Source organism: Emys orbicularis, chromosome 1 (assembly GCF_028017835.1).
Source record: "Emys orbicularis isolate rEmyOrb1 chromosome 1, rEmyOrb1.hap1, whole genome shotgun sequence".
Classification (NCBI taxonomy): Eukaryota; Metazoa; Chordata; order Testudines; family Emydidae; genus Emys; species Emys orbicularis.
Genome location: NC_088683.1, coordinates 162660768 through 162680023, shown reverse-complemented (window position 1 = coordinate 162680023; position 19256 = coordinate 162660768). Strand labels below are relative to the sequence as shown.

The window sequence follows — 19256 nt, the reverse complement described above, 5'->3', positions numbered from 1 at the left end:
ATAGCACTAGTGTGGTGACTGCATAACTTGAATCAGCCTTGACTAAAAGTCTTACAAATTAACTGGGCACCTGGAGGGCACACTGAATAATATTATAACACTGCCACATAGGTCCTTGAATCAATTCCAAGAAGAAAATAACTGTCTGTTTAAAAAGAGAGAAAGGAAAAAACAACCCATAACTCATCCAGCCAGTAAAAGATACAGCTGTTGAAGTTGGTGGGATGCAACAAAATGCTGAAAGCAAAAATCCCAGACCTCCTGCAGGAGATGTTTGCCCCTGCCTTTTACAGCAGCGCTCTCTGTCAAATCAAGTTCTTATATTGGTAGCCACAACTGCAGTGTCTGAATGCCTGGTGGTTCTATCGATGCTCCATCAATAACACTTGCTCAGTGAATAGCAAAAAAGTCACTTGCCTGAGCTAAGCAAGTTGTTCACTGATTGAAGCTAGTTTGCTCCATGCAGACACCGCATCAGCTAAAGGGCAACATTTTAAACTATTCTTACACCTGGGCACAGGAATCTTAGTAACAAAAAGACTGCTTGTTACTGAATGGTTTCTCATCCTTGCTGTTGCAGTACATGGAATCACAGAAAGAGATGACTGAAAGGAATCAAGTGCACCAAAGTCTGTTCACCCTGCACAAATGCAAAGGGTCATGTAGGCCACACCCACCTGACACTAAGAGACAGTCTATGGACCAGAGGAAGATGAAAAAACAAAGTGCTGTGAAGGAAAATTCCTTCCTGACTTATAACCTGGCAATTAGTTCAATCATGTGCATGTGAGCAAGGTTCACTGTGGTTAACTATCTAATTCCCAATAGACCCCAAGTTTCCATTGATATCCTAGTCATAGTCCACAGTTTTCCCGAATCCCAGTGGTTTGAGTTCTGGTAGATTAAGACAGAAGTGTTGTCCTGTTCACTGCACAAGTGCCAGCTCACAATCCTCAAAAACCAACACAGCTCAGGGGCAACTAATCCTAAGATGTTCTCTAAGTCAGCCAAAACCTTAGCATCCTGTGATTCCATTCTTCCACTAAAGTTGGATGAGGAGCAACATCACAGCAGAGTTTTGCATAAAGAGACCAAACATTTTTGCATGTGGTTGGAGAAGTGGCAAGGAGGGGGGTAAACCTTTTTTTCCCCAAAAGACAGACAGGTTGACAGAGTCTGGCCCAGCTCTATTAGCTTTACTGGAACATATGCTGAAGAATGCTGCGTATATGCATATGTGTAAACAGAAATACACACACACAATGCTGAACTTTGTGTCGGCGGCCCAACTGCGGTAGCCCATGTTCCCTAGGCAGTGATCAGTTATGAGGGAACAGGAAAAAGTTACAATGTAATGATTAACTAGCGCACTGGGCTATTATTCATGGCAGGTAGAACAGCAGCAGCCACCGCAGCAAAGCTGGTGGCCTCTCCCCATCAGGCAGTCCTGCCAATCTTGGCTGGATGCTTCGAACCAACCAAGGTAGGAAAAACAGCAAACTCCAGTGCCAGCAAAAGTAAGAAGCCGATTTCTCCATCTCGCATATGAGGAACAAATCTGCAGGGATGACAACTTTCCCTTTAGATTGGCATACCTGATGTTTACAGGATGTGACAAATACCGATATCACTATTTACCAACTATACATAGCAACGTTATTGATACTACCTATCTAGAATTACCCCCTACACTGCTGCAAGTGAATGACTTTAACGGTAGCTGGCAAGTATCAATGTCAATAGGCGTGGCTATGGTGCCAGGGCTTGAACAGATGGTCAAAGTGTGTCTATTTAACTGAGGGGATAGTCTGTGGATGCCTCTAACCCTGATCAGCCAAAACCAAACATATCACAATCACTCTTCTTCACTTTGTTTTTTTACCTGCACCTCACAGCCAACTATGGAACAAAAGGAAGACAATCAAAGAAAGCCAAATCAGGGAATTCATAACCCTTAGTGCAACCTCTCCACAAAGAACTTTTTAAGAATTATAAAGCAGTACATCAAGGGGAATCCCACCACAAAAACAGCTGTACTTGTCCCAGGGTTATCTCAGAGCACAAACACCCAGCACTAATGTCTCATCTCCAGTGTTAGGAAGGTGGAGTCAATCTACCCTATTCTAGCTTTGTCAGTGATTTAACTTTCCGAAGCTATGCAGAGTTACATAGACAAACTTCTAAGTTACAGCTTTATTTTTTATTTTCCAACAGAAGCTTTGGCTGTTTATTTAACAAGACCTTGAAAGAAACTATTTACCAAAAAGCAAATTCTTCCTTCAACAAACTCTCTCCCTCTGAAAGGCTTTGCTCTGAGTGTGGATTATTCATTTACTTTAATGATTTTAAAGAGGCAGTGTTAGGATGGGGAGGAGTGAAGAATCCACAAGACAGAAGTAGTTTCTAGAACTAGTTATTATAATAAAATGTTCTGTTGTATATGCTCTGTCTCAAATTTGCTCAAGGAAAAAATTAGTATTTTAGAAGCCATTTTTTCAAAAGGAGCATTGTTGGAGAATCTGGAAGCTGCTATGCCCATGGTATCTCTTGAAGAGCACTATATGATGGGATTTGTCCTACATGGCCAGGTCATCTCATTCTGATCACAAACAGAGCAATAAATAATCCCTTTCTCTTGCCTTCAGAGAAGCCTAAAATGTTGCTCCTGCCCACGCCACCTAAATACAGGAAATAAAAACCCACCCATAGGAGAATGGTAACAACAGCAGCAAATTGTCATCTTTCATTGTCATAGAGTAGGGGTCGGCAACCTTTCAGAAGTGGTGTGCCAAGTCTTCATTTATTCACTCTAATTTAAGGTTTCGCGTGCCAGTAATACATTTTAACGTTTTTAGAAGGTCTCTTTCTATAAGTCTATAATATATAACTAAACTATTGTTGTATGTAAAGTAAATAAGGTTTTTAAAATGTTTAAGAAGCTTCATTTAAAATGAAAATGCAGAGCCCCCAGGACTGGTGGCCAGGACCCGGGCACTGTGAGTGCTATAGTTTGCCTACCCCTGCCATAGAGCTTAAGGCCACAAGGACCACCAGATCACCTAGTCTGTCTGATTTCCTGTATATCACAGGCTACCACCCCCACAGCAAGCCCAACAACCACAATTAGATCAAAGGATTACAGCCCTCAGGATATTAAGTTATTGTATGCCACAGGCAGAGAACAGGATGGACCCAGGTGCATCAATGGCCGAGGTGCATGCAATGGCAGGGAAATGATTACGTGAGATTCCATGTCTATTGTACATATGGATGTACTGAACACAGTGACCAAGTTACAGGGGAGAATTCAGAGGGCCACAATGAAATACACAACTGAGGCTGATAATCAGAATGGAAATAGAAGCCTTTTATAAAAATCATCTGAACAGTCAAATCTCTCTTTCTGTCTCTCTCACACATGCACACACACAATGTTGTGCTTCCCCTCGCTAACTGTTGTCTTTGGCCCATCTAGCCAATTGGTTAATGGATGCACATGCCATAAGGTCATCTCTTAGGAGACATAAGAGTGTGGGGGGCTGGACATTGTTATCTGCAGACATTTGCAGAGGGAGGGAGCAGAAGGGAAGAGGTATTGAGCTTGGAGACTTGTGGAGTATTTTCTTACCTTGAAATGTTATCACATGTTTAAATTTGACACAGGACACCAGAGCAGAACACCCCAAAAGTTTGGATTCTAATTTGTACTTCACAGCCCCCCCCCCCCGACACCCCCCACACACCTCTGTATATAAAGCCAAAACAAAACCCTGGCTCCAAACATCCCTAAACTTTGAAAATGTTCTGTTCTGGATCTCAAGTGAAAACTTGTCACCCAATCATAGGTAGTATTCATTAAGGGTTCTGTAATCAGTTGTGTAGCAAATTAAACCATGTTCCATATATCCCCAAAAAATAAAAATAGGGAAACGGGTGAATTAGGAGTTCACACCACCCACCCCTACAGCATACTGGGGTCTTAAAAATCAAGGGGGAAATTTATTAGATGTGTCTGGAAAACAAGAAAACATCTTCCCTGGGCAGCTTCAAATGCCAGAAATCTCCCAGTTTTCAACAAGTATTCCTGCTCTTTGATCATACTTCCATATAGATTTATAGCTCATCTGCACTGCAACCGTGCTCCTTGTAATTAGAGAGATAAAAGCGGGGAGAATTAAAGGGGTGGGAAAACAATTCTGCACTATGTTGGCCACAGTTGGTGCCCAGATCTTTGGGCTGCTTGCTTTAAAATACAAGTTGTTGCTGAGGTTTGATTTAAGAATCCTGTCAGTTTTGACATTCAGGTGAAAGAACTGCTGCTGGCTCCTGAACAATCTGCATATCGTATTACTAAATAAAATGTCTGAAGTGTGCCCAAGTGTGAAGAAATTATAAGCGAGAGTTCATGCACTCCATACCACACTTATGCACACACTCCATACCCCCCCACACACACATCTGTTGGATCTCCTGTCTCTCTCCCACCTGCAATGTAATCTGCACTTTACTTCTCCGTAATAAATTATATGACCCATCCTTTTCTAGCTGGAAGGTTTAACCGTGCTTGTAAAGAGAAAAATGATAACAGTCCATTCTTCTTCATGCCTTACAGTTAAGGACCTACCAAAACTGTGGATTTTTGTGGATAAATAGAAATGCAAATTTTGCTTCTCTCAAACTGCCAGATGATTGGGGAAGATCCCATAAACTTAACACATTTTAATAAATATTTCCCCACACTTTCAGCAAAAAAAGAAATTAAAAACTATGTCTCCAATCCTGCAAACACTCAAATGCTTGCTTAACTTTAAGCACTGTGATTAGTCTTATTGAGTTCAATAGGACAACTCACTGTGCCTAAAGAGAAGCACATGTGTAAGACTTTGCAACAAATTTTGTTAGCAACAATTAAATACATAGGACTAGAATGAGTCTTTAGGCACAGTCTTGCATAAGTGGTGAGGAGCAGATGCAACCACCCCACGGGGAGGTCAGGAAAAGAATTGTCTTTCAAAGTGTAAATTCCCTGCCTTGTCCCTGGGGAAAGTAACTCACTACAGCAATTTAACAGATTATCAGCTTCTTCCATGGACCAGCCACCAAAGGTGGGAGAAGAAATGTAGGGTCCCCCCATTTCCCATTCCCTTCCCGATCCTTTCTTGACAAAACACACCAACCACACAGACCTGGCTCTCCCTCTCTATACCCATCTGCAGCCAAGATGTACAAGAGTCAGGGTTAGGGTTGCCAACTTTCTAATTGCACAAAACCAAACACCCTTGTCCTGCCCCCTGCCCTGAGGCCCTGCCTCTGCTCCACCCCTTCTCTGATGCCCCACCCCCCACTCACTCCAGCCCCCCTCCCTCCATCGCTCGCTCACCCCCACCCTCACTCACTTTCTTCACTGGACTGGGGCAGGGTAGGTGGGATGATGCAGGAGGAGGTGAGGGCTCCAGATGGGGGTGCAGGCTCCAGGGTGGGGCCAGAAATGAGTGGTTCAGGGTGCAGGAGGGGGCTCTGGGCTGGGGCAGGGGGTTGGGATGCAGGAGGGGGTGTGGGCTCCGGGAGCAGGCTCAGGGCTGGGGCAGAGGGTTGGAGTGCAGGAGGGGATGTGGGGTGCAGGCTCCAGGAGGGAGTTTGGGTGCAGGAGAGGGCTCAAGGCTGGGGCAGGGGGTTGGGGTGCAGGACGGGGTGTGAGGTGTGGGCTCCGGGAGGAAATTTGGGTGTGGGAGGGGGTTCTGACCTGGGGCAGGGGGGTTGGGATGTGGGCTCCAGCCGGGGCTTGCTTACCTCAGGCGGTTCCCAGTCAGTGGTGCAGTGGGGCTAAGGCAGGCTCCCTGCCTGTCTTGGCTCTGCACTGCTCCTGGAAACAGTCGCCATGTCCGGACCCTAGATGGAGGAGTGGCCAGGCAGCTCTGCACAGTGCACGCTGCCTGCCCCCACAGGCACCGCCCTCGCAGCTCCCATTGGCTGCAGAGGCGGCACTCAGGGTGGGGGCAGGGCGTGGAGCTTCCCTGATCTCACCTGCACCTAGGGGCCACAGGGACATGCCGGTCGCTCCTGGGAGTGGTGCTGACCAGAGCTGCCAGGGCCCCTTTTTGACTGGGCATTCTGGTCAAAAATTGGATGCTTGGCAACCCTAGTCGGGGGGGGGGGGAGGGGAGGAAGTGGGTCTTCCCCCTATTTATGATCCTATGCCACAATGCAGTACCAGGCCACAGTCTGGCCCTTACTTCTAAAACAGTGGAAATGTATGCTGCAAATGCTAATTACAGCAGGGCAAATGACTGATAATTTAAGAGAGAGAAGGTAGGTGAGGTAATATATTTTATTGGACCAACTTCTGTTGGTGGAAGTGACAAGCTTTCAAGCTTCACAGAGCATTTCTTCAGGTCTGGGAAAGGTAACCAGAGTGTCACAGCTAGCAGTATAGTTAGCCAATTATACTTTTTAATATGTTCCTGAATTATCTATGCATTATTCTCTTAAATTTGTTATTGAAAATTATTTGAATAATTTTTAGTCTGTATCTCATTGGTGAGCAGATCGTTACGAACACTTACATTTGAAAGACAAGATGTTTTTACTGGGCACATAAATCATATGTTTCTGTTTTCGGACAGGATGAGTAGCTCTCAGCATCTTGTTTCAAGTTCAAATACTTACGAATGATAATTCAAAAGTTGCTTTCTGTGAATATTCTCTAATATTTTCTTAAAATATGCTGTTTTCACAGACAGACCTGCTTGTAAATTTGTTCACTCAAATATTTGTTAAAAGGGACAGGAACACTGCAAAACTACATTGTGTTTATGAAGTTCACGTTTTAATAAGTAGGAAGATTATCAATTTTTAATATTGCCAGTGCTTTGTTATACACAGTAGTAAAATGACTAAATATTTTAATTAGTTGTTTAGACCTTATTCACCCTCAGTTAGGCAAAACTCTTACTGAAGGATTCTTGACTGAAAAAGGAGATGCAGCATTTGTCTCACTGAATTAATAAAACTTAAATATATACATATATATTATTATTGCACCATGATCAATCTTTAATACTTCTGAAAATCCCATTGAATTCCTAATATTTGTGAACTTGTATTGCGTAAATTATATACATTAATGTTTATGGTGGTTTCCAATTTATAATCTGTTCTTGCATAATTTCTGCCAAAATTTGCAGAAGTTTCCAAAAAGTTATTGTAATTTTTGTATTCTCTATCTCCTGCCCCAGCATCCCTCCTGTTCTTCAAAGTTCTCATTTTTGAGCTCTCTAAAAACATCAGCCTGAGTGTGCTAGGTAAATAGCATTTTCAAGTAGATACAATGTGTACCTTTAAATATCCAGAAAATGTTGCTTAATGTTACCTTTTCTCTTCCGACTCCAAAGGGTTAAGAGCAGCTCCTAACACTTCTCTTTTATGCTGCTGTAAAGAAAAGAAATGCTTATATTTAGGGATTTACTCAGACAACACCTTGAGTTTTCATAACGTGCAAATGACTCAGTGTTCAGTTGGAGAAGTAGGTGGCTCACTGTGTATATATCAACATATATCCATCTGTTGGAATAAGACAAAACAAAGTCCTACACATTCACATTCAGTATGCAGGTGAAGAACATGTAAATAAGAAGGACTAGAAACGAAAACATCACACCACACATGTACTTTATAGGGGAAAAGTTGCACATGAATACCATATTATGTAGGCATTCACAGAGACTCCAAGGCTACAAATCCCTTCACTTTTTTTTTTTTTTTAAAGTGGGGTTTTATCATCATTAGGGACAAAACAAATGCTTGTCATAACCAAAATTATACCACTTACTCTTGCCTTTCAGAAGCATTTTTGGGAAAAGTTACAAGTAAATACTTTTAATAGTTCAGGAGTTAAAAACATCACACATTTTCAAAATTGAAGAACTGGAGTCTAATGTTTTATAATTATACATATATAATTTATAAAAGACTTTGTTTTAACCTTGAAACTTTAAGATATCTAGATAGCATCAAAGTTGTTAGTACTACTTATCATAATGGCCAAAATTTTCAAAACTGGGTGCCAAAAACTAGGGGTAGATTTTCAAAGGCACAAATGAGAATTACACACACAACTCACAATGACTTGCAATGGGAGTTAGGTCCCTAACTGCCCTTGAAAATTTCCCCCCAAGTTCCTAAATCAATATTGAGGCATCTAAATAAAAGTGGCCCAATTTTCAGATGTGCTCAGAACTCATCACTCCAAGCAAGGTAATAATTTTCCATTGCCCAAACACCTGAGACTCTTCAGAGGAGTCCAATGGGGCTGCTTAGCCTAGTATTACAGCCCTGCCATTTAGAAGTTACTACATTCAAGTTCTGAGAATTTTATTTGTCTTAAATTTTTGTTAGTAATAATCCTCCCAAAATGTTATGTCAGCAAAAATTCACACAGCCCATGGAAAGAACCTTCAGTATGGTAGAGCTATAGCATTAGCACAAAGCTGAGTAACCCCATTATGATTCACTGAAGATTCTCATATCCTTTTTGGAGGGAAAAATCAGGGGGAAGGGTTGGCAAGTCCAACACATCCACCTTACTAACAACCTGATTACAGCACTAGAGTTTTTCATCATGGTAGGAAGGCATGGGAACACACAACTCGTTCCCAACTAGTATAAAACAGTTATATTCATGGCCAGCTTATAAACAACATTAACCATGCAACTGCACACACAAAATGTGTGAAAAGTCATATTGGACATTCCAACTACAACCTTAACTCTGGCTGGATCCTAACTGCTCAAACTTTGCAAAGGTTTGGATCTAGATCTGGATCTCAACTTTTCTTCCCTGTTCCATCTGCAGCTGAAACTTCTTATAACTACAAAAGTGATGTGTTAGGTTTGTAGACAGAGTTAAGGCAGGTATTAGACTGTGCTGTATGAATTTTCTCATAAACAGATGGAGTATTACAGTCTTTACTTACACTACATCTTAACTGATCAATGCTTATATTTTATTAATGGTAAACATCCTTGCCATATAGTTTTTGTAATTGCTATTTTAATTGACAACCTAAGTTTACATTAACAAAACTTTATGTTTGTGATGAACACTGAGTATTTAAGATACTGAGACACAAAGTCCTACTGAAATTGCAAGGAGTTCAAAGTCACAAGCCATTGGCTAGATTTTCAGTGCCAGCCCTAACTTATGCGATTTTTTTTTTTTAGCCACAATTAATTTTTCCCATATTCCTGTGCCCACAGTTAATTGCCGGTACAAATCTTGCCGTTTAGATACCTCAGTATCTAATAGCACCCACAAAATGTTAAATGGGGATGCAAAAAGGTGAATGATATTTAGGGGATCAGGTCGAGTCTCCTTTCAAAATCAAGTCCCATATAGCAATCAAAAGTTAATTTTCAGTAGATTTTGCAATGCTGTCTCATGTTTGACTTACTTAGGGTTACCATTCGTCCGGATTCTCCTGGACATGTCCGGCTTTTTTGAGTTAAAAATAGCGTCCGGGGGGAATTTGTAAATGTCAGGGCAGCCGGCCGGATCCTGCCACTCGCACGGGGCTCTGGCTGCCAGAGCCCCTCCTCCGCTTCTCCCTCCTCTCCCCTGCAGCTTGAAATCACTCCCCTCCTCTCCCTCCCTCCCCTTCCCTGCACACCGGCCGTTCACATCGGGCCTCCGGCAGTCTGGAGCTCCTCCCCCTGCTCACCCTCCCCTGCTGCCCAGCGCGTCGCTCCGCAGCACTCTGTTCTGAGCAGCATGGTAAGGGGGCCAGGGGGTCGGAGAAGGGGCAGGGAGGTTCTGGAGGGTGCAGTCAAGAGACAGGGAGCAGGGTTGGATGGGTCGGGAGTTCGGGGGGGCTGTCTGGGGGTGTGGATAAGGTTTTGGGCAGTCAGGGTGCAGGTAGGGGGTAGGGTCCTAGGGGGGCAGTTAGGGTGGGGGGGGTCTCAGGAGGGGGCAGTTAGGGGACAAGGAACAGGGAGGCTTAGATAGGGGATGGGGTTCTGGAGGGCAGTTAGGAGCAGGGGTCCCAGGAGGGGGCAGTCAGGGGACAAGGAACAGGGGGGGTTGGGAGTTCTGAGGGGGGCAGTCAGGGGGTGGGAAGTGGGAGGGAGTGGATGGGGGCGGGGCTAGAGCGGGGCTCCCTCCCCCCCCCCAGTGTCCTCTTTTTTGATTGTGGAAATATGGTAACCCTAACTTACTACCTCCAGATTGCAAGGCATTAATGATCCGCATATAGGCACCAAGCAGGCAAACACACAGCCTTTGTAATTTGCTGGAAATGAATGTATTTACAAGAACAAACTCAATAAACTAAACTCACTGATTTCTAAAAAATTAACATATTGGATCGAGATATACCCAAACACAGGAGGCACACAGGGACCCAAGCACATGCCTAAACAGTCAATGTTCTATAACAAAACAGAGATCAATTAATCTAAGCAAATTACATATTGATATAGTCCATATAGATAACAGTAACATACTGTGTTAAACTGAATTTTTCACCCACAAGCAGTAACGGACTATATGTTTGTTATATTTTATTGCTTCCTTTTCATACTAATACCAAAATAAGTTGCGTGGCATAATTGACATAAACCATAAATGGTAAATGCTTGTGACCTTTACAGTACTGATAAAAAGTTTATTCAATGAATTGCAATCTGACCAAGAGAGACTAAGATAAGCTTAACCTTTCAGTTCAAGAACATCTGTGTTATTTATGTTTGCTCTAGAGTTTACTGAGATTTCAGCATGACTGAAATGGGGGAGAACCCTAGAGCATGATAATTGGGGAATTCTTCTCTCCCTTTAAGATTCTGTATTCAGTAGAGTATATAATTTCCACTCATATTTGTATCACTTCAGCACAATTCTTCATCTAGCAAACACAATCATCACACATGCAAACCATTTTATTCAGTGTTTTGGGGGGGAATCACTATTGATCATGGCAAGAACACAGGAACCAAAAGGATTTCAGCCAATGATTCACTGTGTGACCACAAGCAAGTCACTTGGCTCTTCTCACACTTCAGTCAATCCAACATGAATATTAGGTAAAAGCAAGACTTCGCCAAAATGGAGTATGCATCAGAGTTAAGACCTTTCTTTTCAAAAAGATGTTTTTGTGAATTTAGTACTCATGCAGCTTTGGAGTTGAAATCCTGTAGCCTGAGAACAGATATAGTACATATTTCCTAACATAGGCTCACCACTGTGCCTCAACCTTTCACTGGGGAGGCCACTTCCAGTGGTTAGACTGTGGACTAGTTAAGTCTCAATGGCTGATACAGCCTCTTTTATGGGGCTACAAACTATAGGCCAATTACTACCAACCATGGTAATGATTTTTTTGGTACAGACACTTGTCCACTGAGAAATAGATTGAGATCCATCTAACTCATTTCAGGAGTTAAGCTTTTCTGACTGAATCAAATTTAAAATAGACTATCAAATGGCTAGTGCGAATCTACCATGTTCAATGGTAGTGTCTGGAGGATTTCAACAAGTAGACTGCCAAACGTAGACTTGACCTGCTGAGTACAAGACAACTAACTATTGAATCTGAATCGGCTCAGCTGCAAAAGAGGAAGTTTGGTATGCTTACATAGGAAGTTTAAAGGAACAATTCTCAGCGTTACAAGTCTGTTCTCAGCGTACAAAAAATTTCTTAGAAAACAGGCCATTCAGTTCCCTGTGCCAGTCTAAATTCCAACTGAAAAAGCCTATTTATCCATATTCTTCTTGGGGAAAGCCTTATGTCAACTGTCTGGCCAAACGACCAAAAAAACCCAAACTTGTTAAAACACCGGAACCATAATGGCAGAAGAGAATCAGAGAATACTTGCAGTGTCCACCCAACTACCCAGCCATTACCTTTACATACGGAATCTTTAATTAAATTTATAAGGAAAAACAGAGTCTGGAATATGAGACCTGAAATGTGTTTATGTTACATTAGCAAGGTAGGAAGGAAGCCCTGGAAAGAGGTACCAGTTGCAATATACATTTCTTTAGAGGAAAGTACCAATGCAGATAGGCAAATAAATCATATCATACTATAACAACATATGAAGACCTCAACTGTCAAGAAAATCAGACTGTTAATTCTCACAAACATTTTTTTAAAATCTTTGATTTTTAATTTACAATTCAAAGATCACTCTCACAATTCAGCAGCTTTGTCTTTTAAGGCCAATTACTCCAAATGGCTTTTCTCACAACAGAGTGCTTTCTCTCAGCTTTGGGAAAGGTGAGTGAAAACTACCAAGTGATGTCTTCTTCTGCCAAGACCAAATGAACAGTTTGAAAGATTCAACTGATTGATTTGCTTTTGGCACATCAGGGATTAATGGTGGGGTGGATGGCTGCACAGCAGGGGGAAGCAAACAACATATAAAACAAACTTCTTTCTTTTGTCAGGCTTAAGAAGAAGGGTACCAAATGGCTCACAGGTTTAAGTAGCGGGCTGTAGGAGTTTTCCTCTCTAAGGCCTGGTCTACACTAGGCTTTTATGTCGAATTTAGCGCCGTTACATCGAATTAACCCTGCACCCGTCCACACCACGAAGCTATTTAGTTCGACATAGAGCTCTCTTAAATTCGACTTCTGTACTCCTCCCCAACGAGGGGAGTAGCGCTAAATTCGAAATGGCCATATCGAATTAGGCTAGGTGTGGATGGAAATCGACGCTAATAGCTCCGGGAGCTATCCCACAGTGCACCACTCTGTTGACGCTCTGGACAGCAGTCCGAGCTCGGAGGCTCTGACCAGCCACACAGGAAAAGCCCCGGGAAAATTTGAATTCCTTTTCCTGTCTGGGCAGTTTGAATCTCATTTCCTGTTTGGACATTGTGGCGAGCTCAGCAGCACTGGCAACGATGCAGAGCTCTCCAGCAGAGATGGCCGTGCAATCTAATAGAAAGAGGGCCCCAGCATGGACTGATCGGGAAGTCTTGGATCTCATCGCTGTGTGGGGCGATGAGTCCATGCTTTCAGAGCTGCGCTCCAAAAGAAGGAATGCAAAGATCTACAAGAAGATCTCTAAAGCCATGGCAGAGAGAGGATACAGCCGGGATGCAACGCAGTGCCGCGTGAAAATCAAGCTGAGACAAGGCTACCAAAAAAACAAAGAGGCAAACGGACGCTCCGGATCCCAGCCCCACACATCCCGTTTCTACGAGGCACTGCATTCCATCCTAGGTGCGGCCGCCACCACTACCCCACCACTGACCGTGGACTCTAAGGATGGGATATTGTCCGCGGCCAGTTCCTCGTCGGAAATGTTAGCGGACGGGGAAGATGAGGAAGGAGATGAGGAGGACGAGGCAGTCGACAGCGCTTGCAACGCTGATTTCCCCGACAGCCAGGAGCTCTTCATCACCCTTACCGAGATCCCCTACCAACCGTCCCCATCCGTTACCCCGGACACAGAATCAGGGGAAGGAAGCAGTAAGTGCTTTAAACATCTAAACATTTATTTTTAACGGAACTGGAATATTTATAATATTAACAATGGGGTTTTCATTAAGTCATTTAAACATATAAACTTTTATTTGTAACAGAACTGGAATCTTTATAATATCAACAATTGGTTTTTCATGATTTCTTTGCCTTAGGCGCTTAACTATTTAGTCCCAACTATGTAAAAAAAATCTAACAATGTCCGGATTTTCATGATTTTGCTGGCCAAGACGCTCCACTCTGTAGTCCCTTCCAGTACAGCTACACCAAAATCCGGTCTATATGTCCGGGAATTGACACGAAATCCTCATGGGAGATCTCTACGTAGCTCTCCTGTAGGTAATGTTCAAGCCTGTGCATCAGGTTCCTTGGCAGGGCGATCTTATTAGGTCCACCATGGTACGACACGTTTCCACGCCAGGACTCTATCAAGTACTCTGGGATCATTGCACGGCAGAGCATGGCGGCATACGGCCCTGGTTTCTGCATGCTCTCCCTAAGCATCCGTTCCCTGTCGCTTTCCGAGATCCTCATCAGGGTGATGTCGCTCATGACGCCCTGCTTTGAATTAGGGAGGGGAATGTTAGTATTGGGACTGCTTTACAGCCACGCGGTGGAGGCGGGAGAGGGGCAGCATACAGGGATCTTTCCCTGGGACAGCCGCGAGGGGGTGGGACAGGGGCAGAGCTCATGCTTCCCTGATTGCTGCCAGCAGAGACTGGCATTGCTTTCAATGCGAAAGGAGCCCAGTGCTTCTATTAAAGTTTTAAGCAGCCACAAGTCTACGGCTTACCATGTTTGCCTGCTACACAAGTTCAGGTGTCCTGCCCCGCTTCTCAGATCGCAACTGCAAGACCCCAGGCACTGAAGGCGAGGGCCGAAAATTCGACCTTGTCCTGAGTGCGCATGTGAGAGGTGCAGTGCATGGTCTTGTTCACAGAGAAAGACTATGTTCTTTGTTCACAACTTCATTTATCTGTCTCAGGAATTCACTCCCTTTTTCCCATTCCCACAGACACATCTGCGACTGTCTCCCAACCCAGCCTGGCATCACACTCCCAGAGGCTAGCGCAGATTAGGCGGAGGAAGAAGAAGACGCGTGAGGACATGTTCTCAGAACTAATGGACTGCTCCAGAGCCCAGGCAGCCCAGCAGACACAGTGGAGGGAGAACTTGTCCCAAATGCACCGAGCAATCATGGAACGGGAGGAGAGGTGGCGTCAGGAAGACCAGCAGGCGACTCAAACGCTGCTTGGACTAATGAGGGAGCAAACGGACACGCTCCGGCGCCTTGTGGATGTTCTGCAAGACCGGAGGCAGGAGGACAGAGCCCCGCTGCAGTCTATCTCTAACCGCCCTCCCCCGCCAACAAGTCCCACACCCCCCTCACCCAAAGTCCAAAGAAGGAGGGGCGGCAAGGGCCGTTAAAACTTTCAGTCAACCCCTGCAGACTGCTCTAGCACTAGAAGGCTCTCATTCCCCAAAATTTGAAAAGTCCTTTCCTACCCACCTCACACAAGCCCCCGTCCAAGTTTCCCCCCCCCCCCCCGTTTCATGTGTGGTTCATAATAAAATATTCGTTTCTGTTAATTACTGTTTCCATGATTTTCTTTTGGAGGAGACTCTGTCTGAAGGGGGGGAAGGTGCTTGGTAATTGGACAGGACAGTCACCTTTAGCAGGGTACAGAGGCGGGGGCAGGTCCAGCATCAGGATACATACACAGTGCAGTCACCAGTTGCCCTGGTCAGTCTGGGAGGTGGTTTTCATGTTCTGGGGGGGGGGGGGTTTGATCTGTGACTTTGTGGCGGGGGAGGGCAGTTAGAGATCTTATGCCGCGGTCCTTATCCTGGATCACAGAGCCACGCAGCAGGGGATCTGTAACCCTCCTCCCCCTGCCAGAAAGTCACATAGCCGCCACATACACGCAGTCCCGCCCAGGAGTGCTGGCAGGCTCCGCAGAAACAACCAGTCCACCACTGCGGAGCCTGTCATTCCTGGAGTTTAGAAGCATCATTTGCATCAGAACACTAAACCCGCCCCCCGCCACAGTCTGCGTCCCCGGTTTAAAACATTCCCGTGAAAACAGTAATAAAGACAATGGTGTTCATTAACAAAACAGAACAGATTTTATTTTTTGGGAAGGTGGTGAAGGGGGTATGTAACTTGGAAGGATAGTCAACATTAACTGGGTAAAGAAACGGGGGCAGGTTCAGCTTCTGTGTCCACAAACTTAACAGTCACTGGTTACCCTGCTCAGTCTGGAACCTAGCTTTCAAAGCCTCCCGGATGCACAGCGCGTCCCGCTGTGATCTTCTAATCGCCCAGCTGTCTGGCTGGGCGTAATCAGCAGCCAGGCTATTTGCCTCAACCTCCCACCCCGACATAAAGGTCTCCCCCTTGCTCTCACACAGATTGTGGAGCACACAGCAAGCTGCTATAACAATGGGGATATTGGTTTCGCTGAGATCACAGCGAGTCAGTAAGCTTCTCCATCTCCCCTTGAGACGGCCAAAAGCACACTCCACCACCATTCTGCACTTGCTCAGCCGGTAGTTGAAGAGTTCTTTTTCTGAGTCCAGGGCGCCAGTATAGGGCTTCATGAGCCAGGGCATTAGCGGGTAGGCTGGGTCCCCGAGGATCACTGTAGGCATCTCCACATCCCCAAGACTTATTTTGTGGTCCGGGAAGTAAATACCTTCCTGCAGCCGTCTAAACAGATCAGAGTTCCTGAACACGCGAGCGTCATGAACCTTGCCCGGCCATCCGACGTTGATGTTTGTAAAACGTCCCCTGTGGTCCACCAGTGCTTGCAGCACCATTGAAAAGTAGCCCTTTCTGTTTATGTACTGGCTGGCCTGGTGGTCCGGTCCCAGGATAGGGATGTGAGTCCCATCTATAGCCCCACCGCAGTTTGGGAATCCCATCGCGGCGAAGCCATCTATGATGACCTCCACGTTTCCCAGGGTCACTACCTTTGAGAGCAGTACCTTGACGATTGCCTTGGCTACTTGCATGACAACAACCCCCACGGTAGATTTGCCCACACCAAAGTGGTTCGCGACTGACCGGTAGCTGTCCGGCGTTGCAAGCTTCCAGAGGGCTATGGCCACTCGCTTCTGGACAGTCAGGGCTGCTCGCATCCGGGTGTCCTTGCGCTTCAGGGCAGGGGACAGCAACTCACAAAGTTCGAGGAAAGTCCCCTTCCGCATGCGAAAGTTTCGCAGCCACTGGGATTCATCCCAGACCTGAAGCACTATGCGGTCCCACCAGTCCGTGCTTGTTTCCAGGGCCCAGAATCGCCGTTCCACAATATCCACAAGACCCATTGCCACCGTGATGTCCTGGGCGCTGGGTCTCGTGGTTTCTGACAGCTCTGTGCTACTCTCCGACTTCAGGCCCTCACGGCGGTGCCGTAGCCTCCTCTCCTGATTTCTCTGCATCTGCCTCAGGGAAAGGTGTATGATAAGCTGCGAGGCGTTGAGAACGGCCACAACTGCAGCGATGGTCGCAGTGGGATCCATGCTCGCACTGCTGTGGCGTCCGCGCTGTCACTGATCAGAAAAGTGCGCAAACTGATTTCCCGCCGGCGCTTTCAGGGAGGGAGGGAGGGCGGGAGTGACGGACGGATGTCGACAGGTACCCAAAAGCACCCTCGACACATTTTTTTACCCAGAAGGCATTTGGGGCTCGACCCAGAATTCCAATGGGCAGCGGGGACTGCGGGAACTGTGGGATAGCTGCCCACAGTGCACCGCTTCCAATGTCGACGCTTGCCCCGTTAGTGTGGACTCACAAAGTCGAATTACTGTCCTTAGCGTGGACACGCACGTTCGACTTTGTAATATCGATTCCACATATTCGATTTAAGTGAAATCGAACTACTCTCGTAGTGTAGACATACCCTAAGTTACAGTTTCAAATCTAGCCTATGTCAACAATGATTCAAGGTAATAAGATACTGTGCATAAAATTATTTGAATGCTGATCTCAGTCTATTTCTCAATAGTCAAGTATTCACCTTCTAATAACAAATCAGCACTATTTGGCCTGATCATTTCTAATGACAGCAAAGATGCCAAGCATTGAATGGGCCATGTGGAAGGAGCGATCTTCCACTAAAGAACCTGGCTCCTCAAGGGGCAGTATCAAGTATGTTGGTAAGGGAAGCATATCTTGCCACTGGCCTGTTGTAGTGACAAGGAGGATTTTAGACTTCAGAGATGGCAACCTAGCACCTTTCACCAAGATGTAATTCAGACAACAAGAAAGGACACAGAATACTTCTGTTACCACAAACTTGTATCCCATCTCCAATATTGGACAAGATTAAATCTTCTCAGTCATTTTCTTTGCTTGAGCTAAACCTGCCTCCACTCAAAAAAGAGTCTCCCTGTTAATAAAAACCTAATTAAAATTTTACCTCATAACAAAGAAAGCTTCCTTTATCCTTAGTCACTATCATTGAATATCCTGAGTCAAAGCTGGTGCTTATTCCTTGAAATCTTTATGAACCATAAGAAAATTTCTCTCAGAGCACCATGTGCAGTTGGAGCTGCTCTAGTGAAAGGAGAGAGCAGGGGTTCTTGTTCGAACTAACCTCTCCCCATTCTCTCCAGTTAACATGTTTCCCCACACACATTGGTTTATTGTGTGGCTCTCTGTATCCCCTCTTCTCTATCTCCCTCTTGGCAGAAGCGTCTTTAACTTAAAAATCAGCCCACATGAACCAAATAAAATAAATAAAATAAAAACTCAACGTCTATAAGAAATACACAGTCTAACCTGCTTAATTATTAACAGGTAAACACAACACATCCTGAATTATTTACTTAATCTTTTTCAACTACAAACCTCAGACTTTTAGAGCATGAAATACGTGCTTTCTTTAAGGACAAAAACCAGTTTCTTTATACAGCATTTTTTAGAAGGAATACAGGCCTCTTGTTAACCCCATGCTGCCACCCTCCAAGTAGTACTTCTATGGAGTATTAAAGCATGGGACTAAAAATCAATTTGTATACCAGAGTTTGCAAGTGAATCAGCTCTTTGGTCCTGCCTAGTAACTCTGAGGGAAATCATGATTCCTGTGAGGTTTATATGCACAGTTTCTTTAAATCTGCAGCAAGAAGCACGGCAGGAGGGGGAGCCGGTGAATGTGACAGAAGTTTTACAAATGAAGCAGAGAAAGACAGAGTAGCTTTAGGGACAACCCTGTCTTCTTTATTCTAGTCAAGTGTCTTGTTCAATGTTAGAAGAAAATAGCTCTTTCTTTCATATGGCATTGCTTACTGATCTTACTACTACAAATGAATGAGTTGTATCTAACTTTATCTTGGTTCATCTTCATCGTCTACAGCTTGGTCATTCTTGTTCTTAAGCCTACTGCAAGAAACTTCTTGTTGGTGCCTTAAGCAAAAAAGTCAACATCATATATCCCACAGGATCTAATCAAGCAATCTCCTAGGACTGACCTCCAGCAGTCTGCCATGAGGTTCTTCCTGCTTCATTATTCTGCCTAGCACAGAAGGACTACTTGGTAGGTCTTCCAGTCTCTCATTGCCTGATCCGATGGAATACAGTCTACTGATATGTTGTGAGAGCATATGGGAAATTAGGTGGGTAACAACATCATTGCTGAAAATGTGACAGAGCATTGATTGCTGAGGATAGAGTGTGCCCTTTGAGCTCTTCTGTGTTCAAATCTCAAAGCAATTTTTTCTCCTCTCTAGCAGACCATGCCATCACACATCTGGTTGCCTTTACAGATGGGCTCAG

General features: G+C 44.7%; 1 protein-coding gene across 1 annotated transcript in view; it reads right to left on the bottom strand.

Moving 5' to 3' along the window:
* ZBTB20 (zinc finger and BTB domain containing 20) overlaps window positions 1-19256 on the bottom strand; it is a 624766-nt gene that overhangs the window by 534480 nt on the left and 71030 nt on the right. The window contains exon 3 of the mRNA XM_065407938.1: window positions 7370-7428. The gene's annotated coding sequence lies outside the window, so the exon portion shown is untranslated. The remainder of the gene's footprint in view (window positions 1-7369; window positions 7429-19256) is intronic.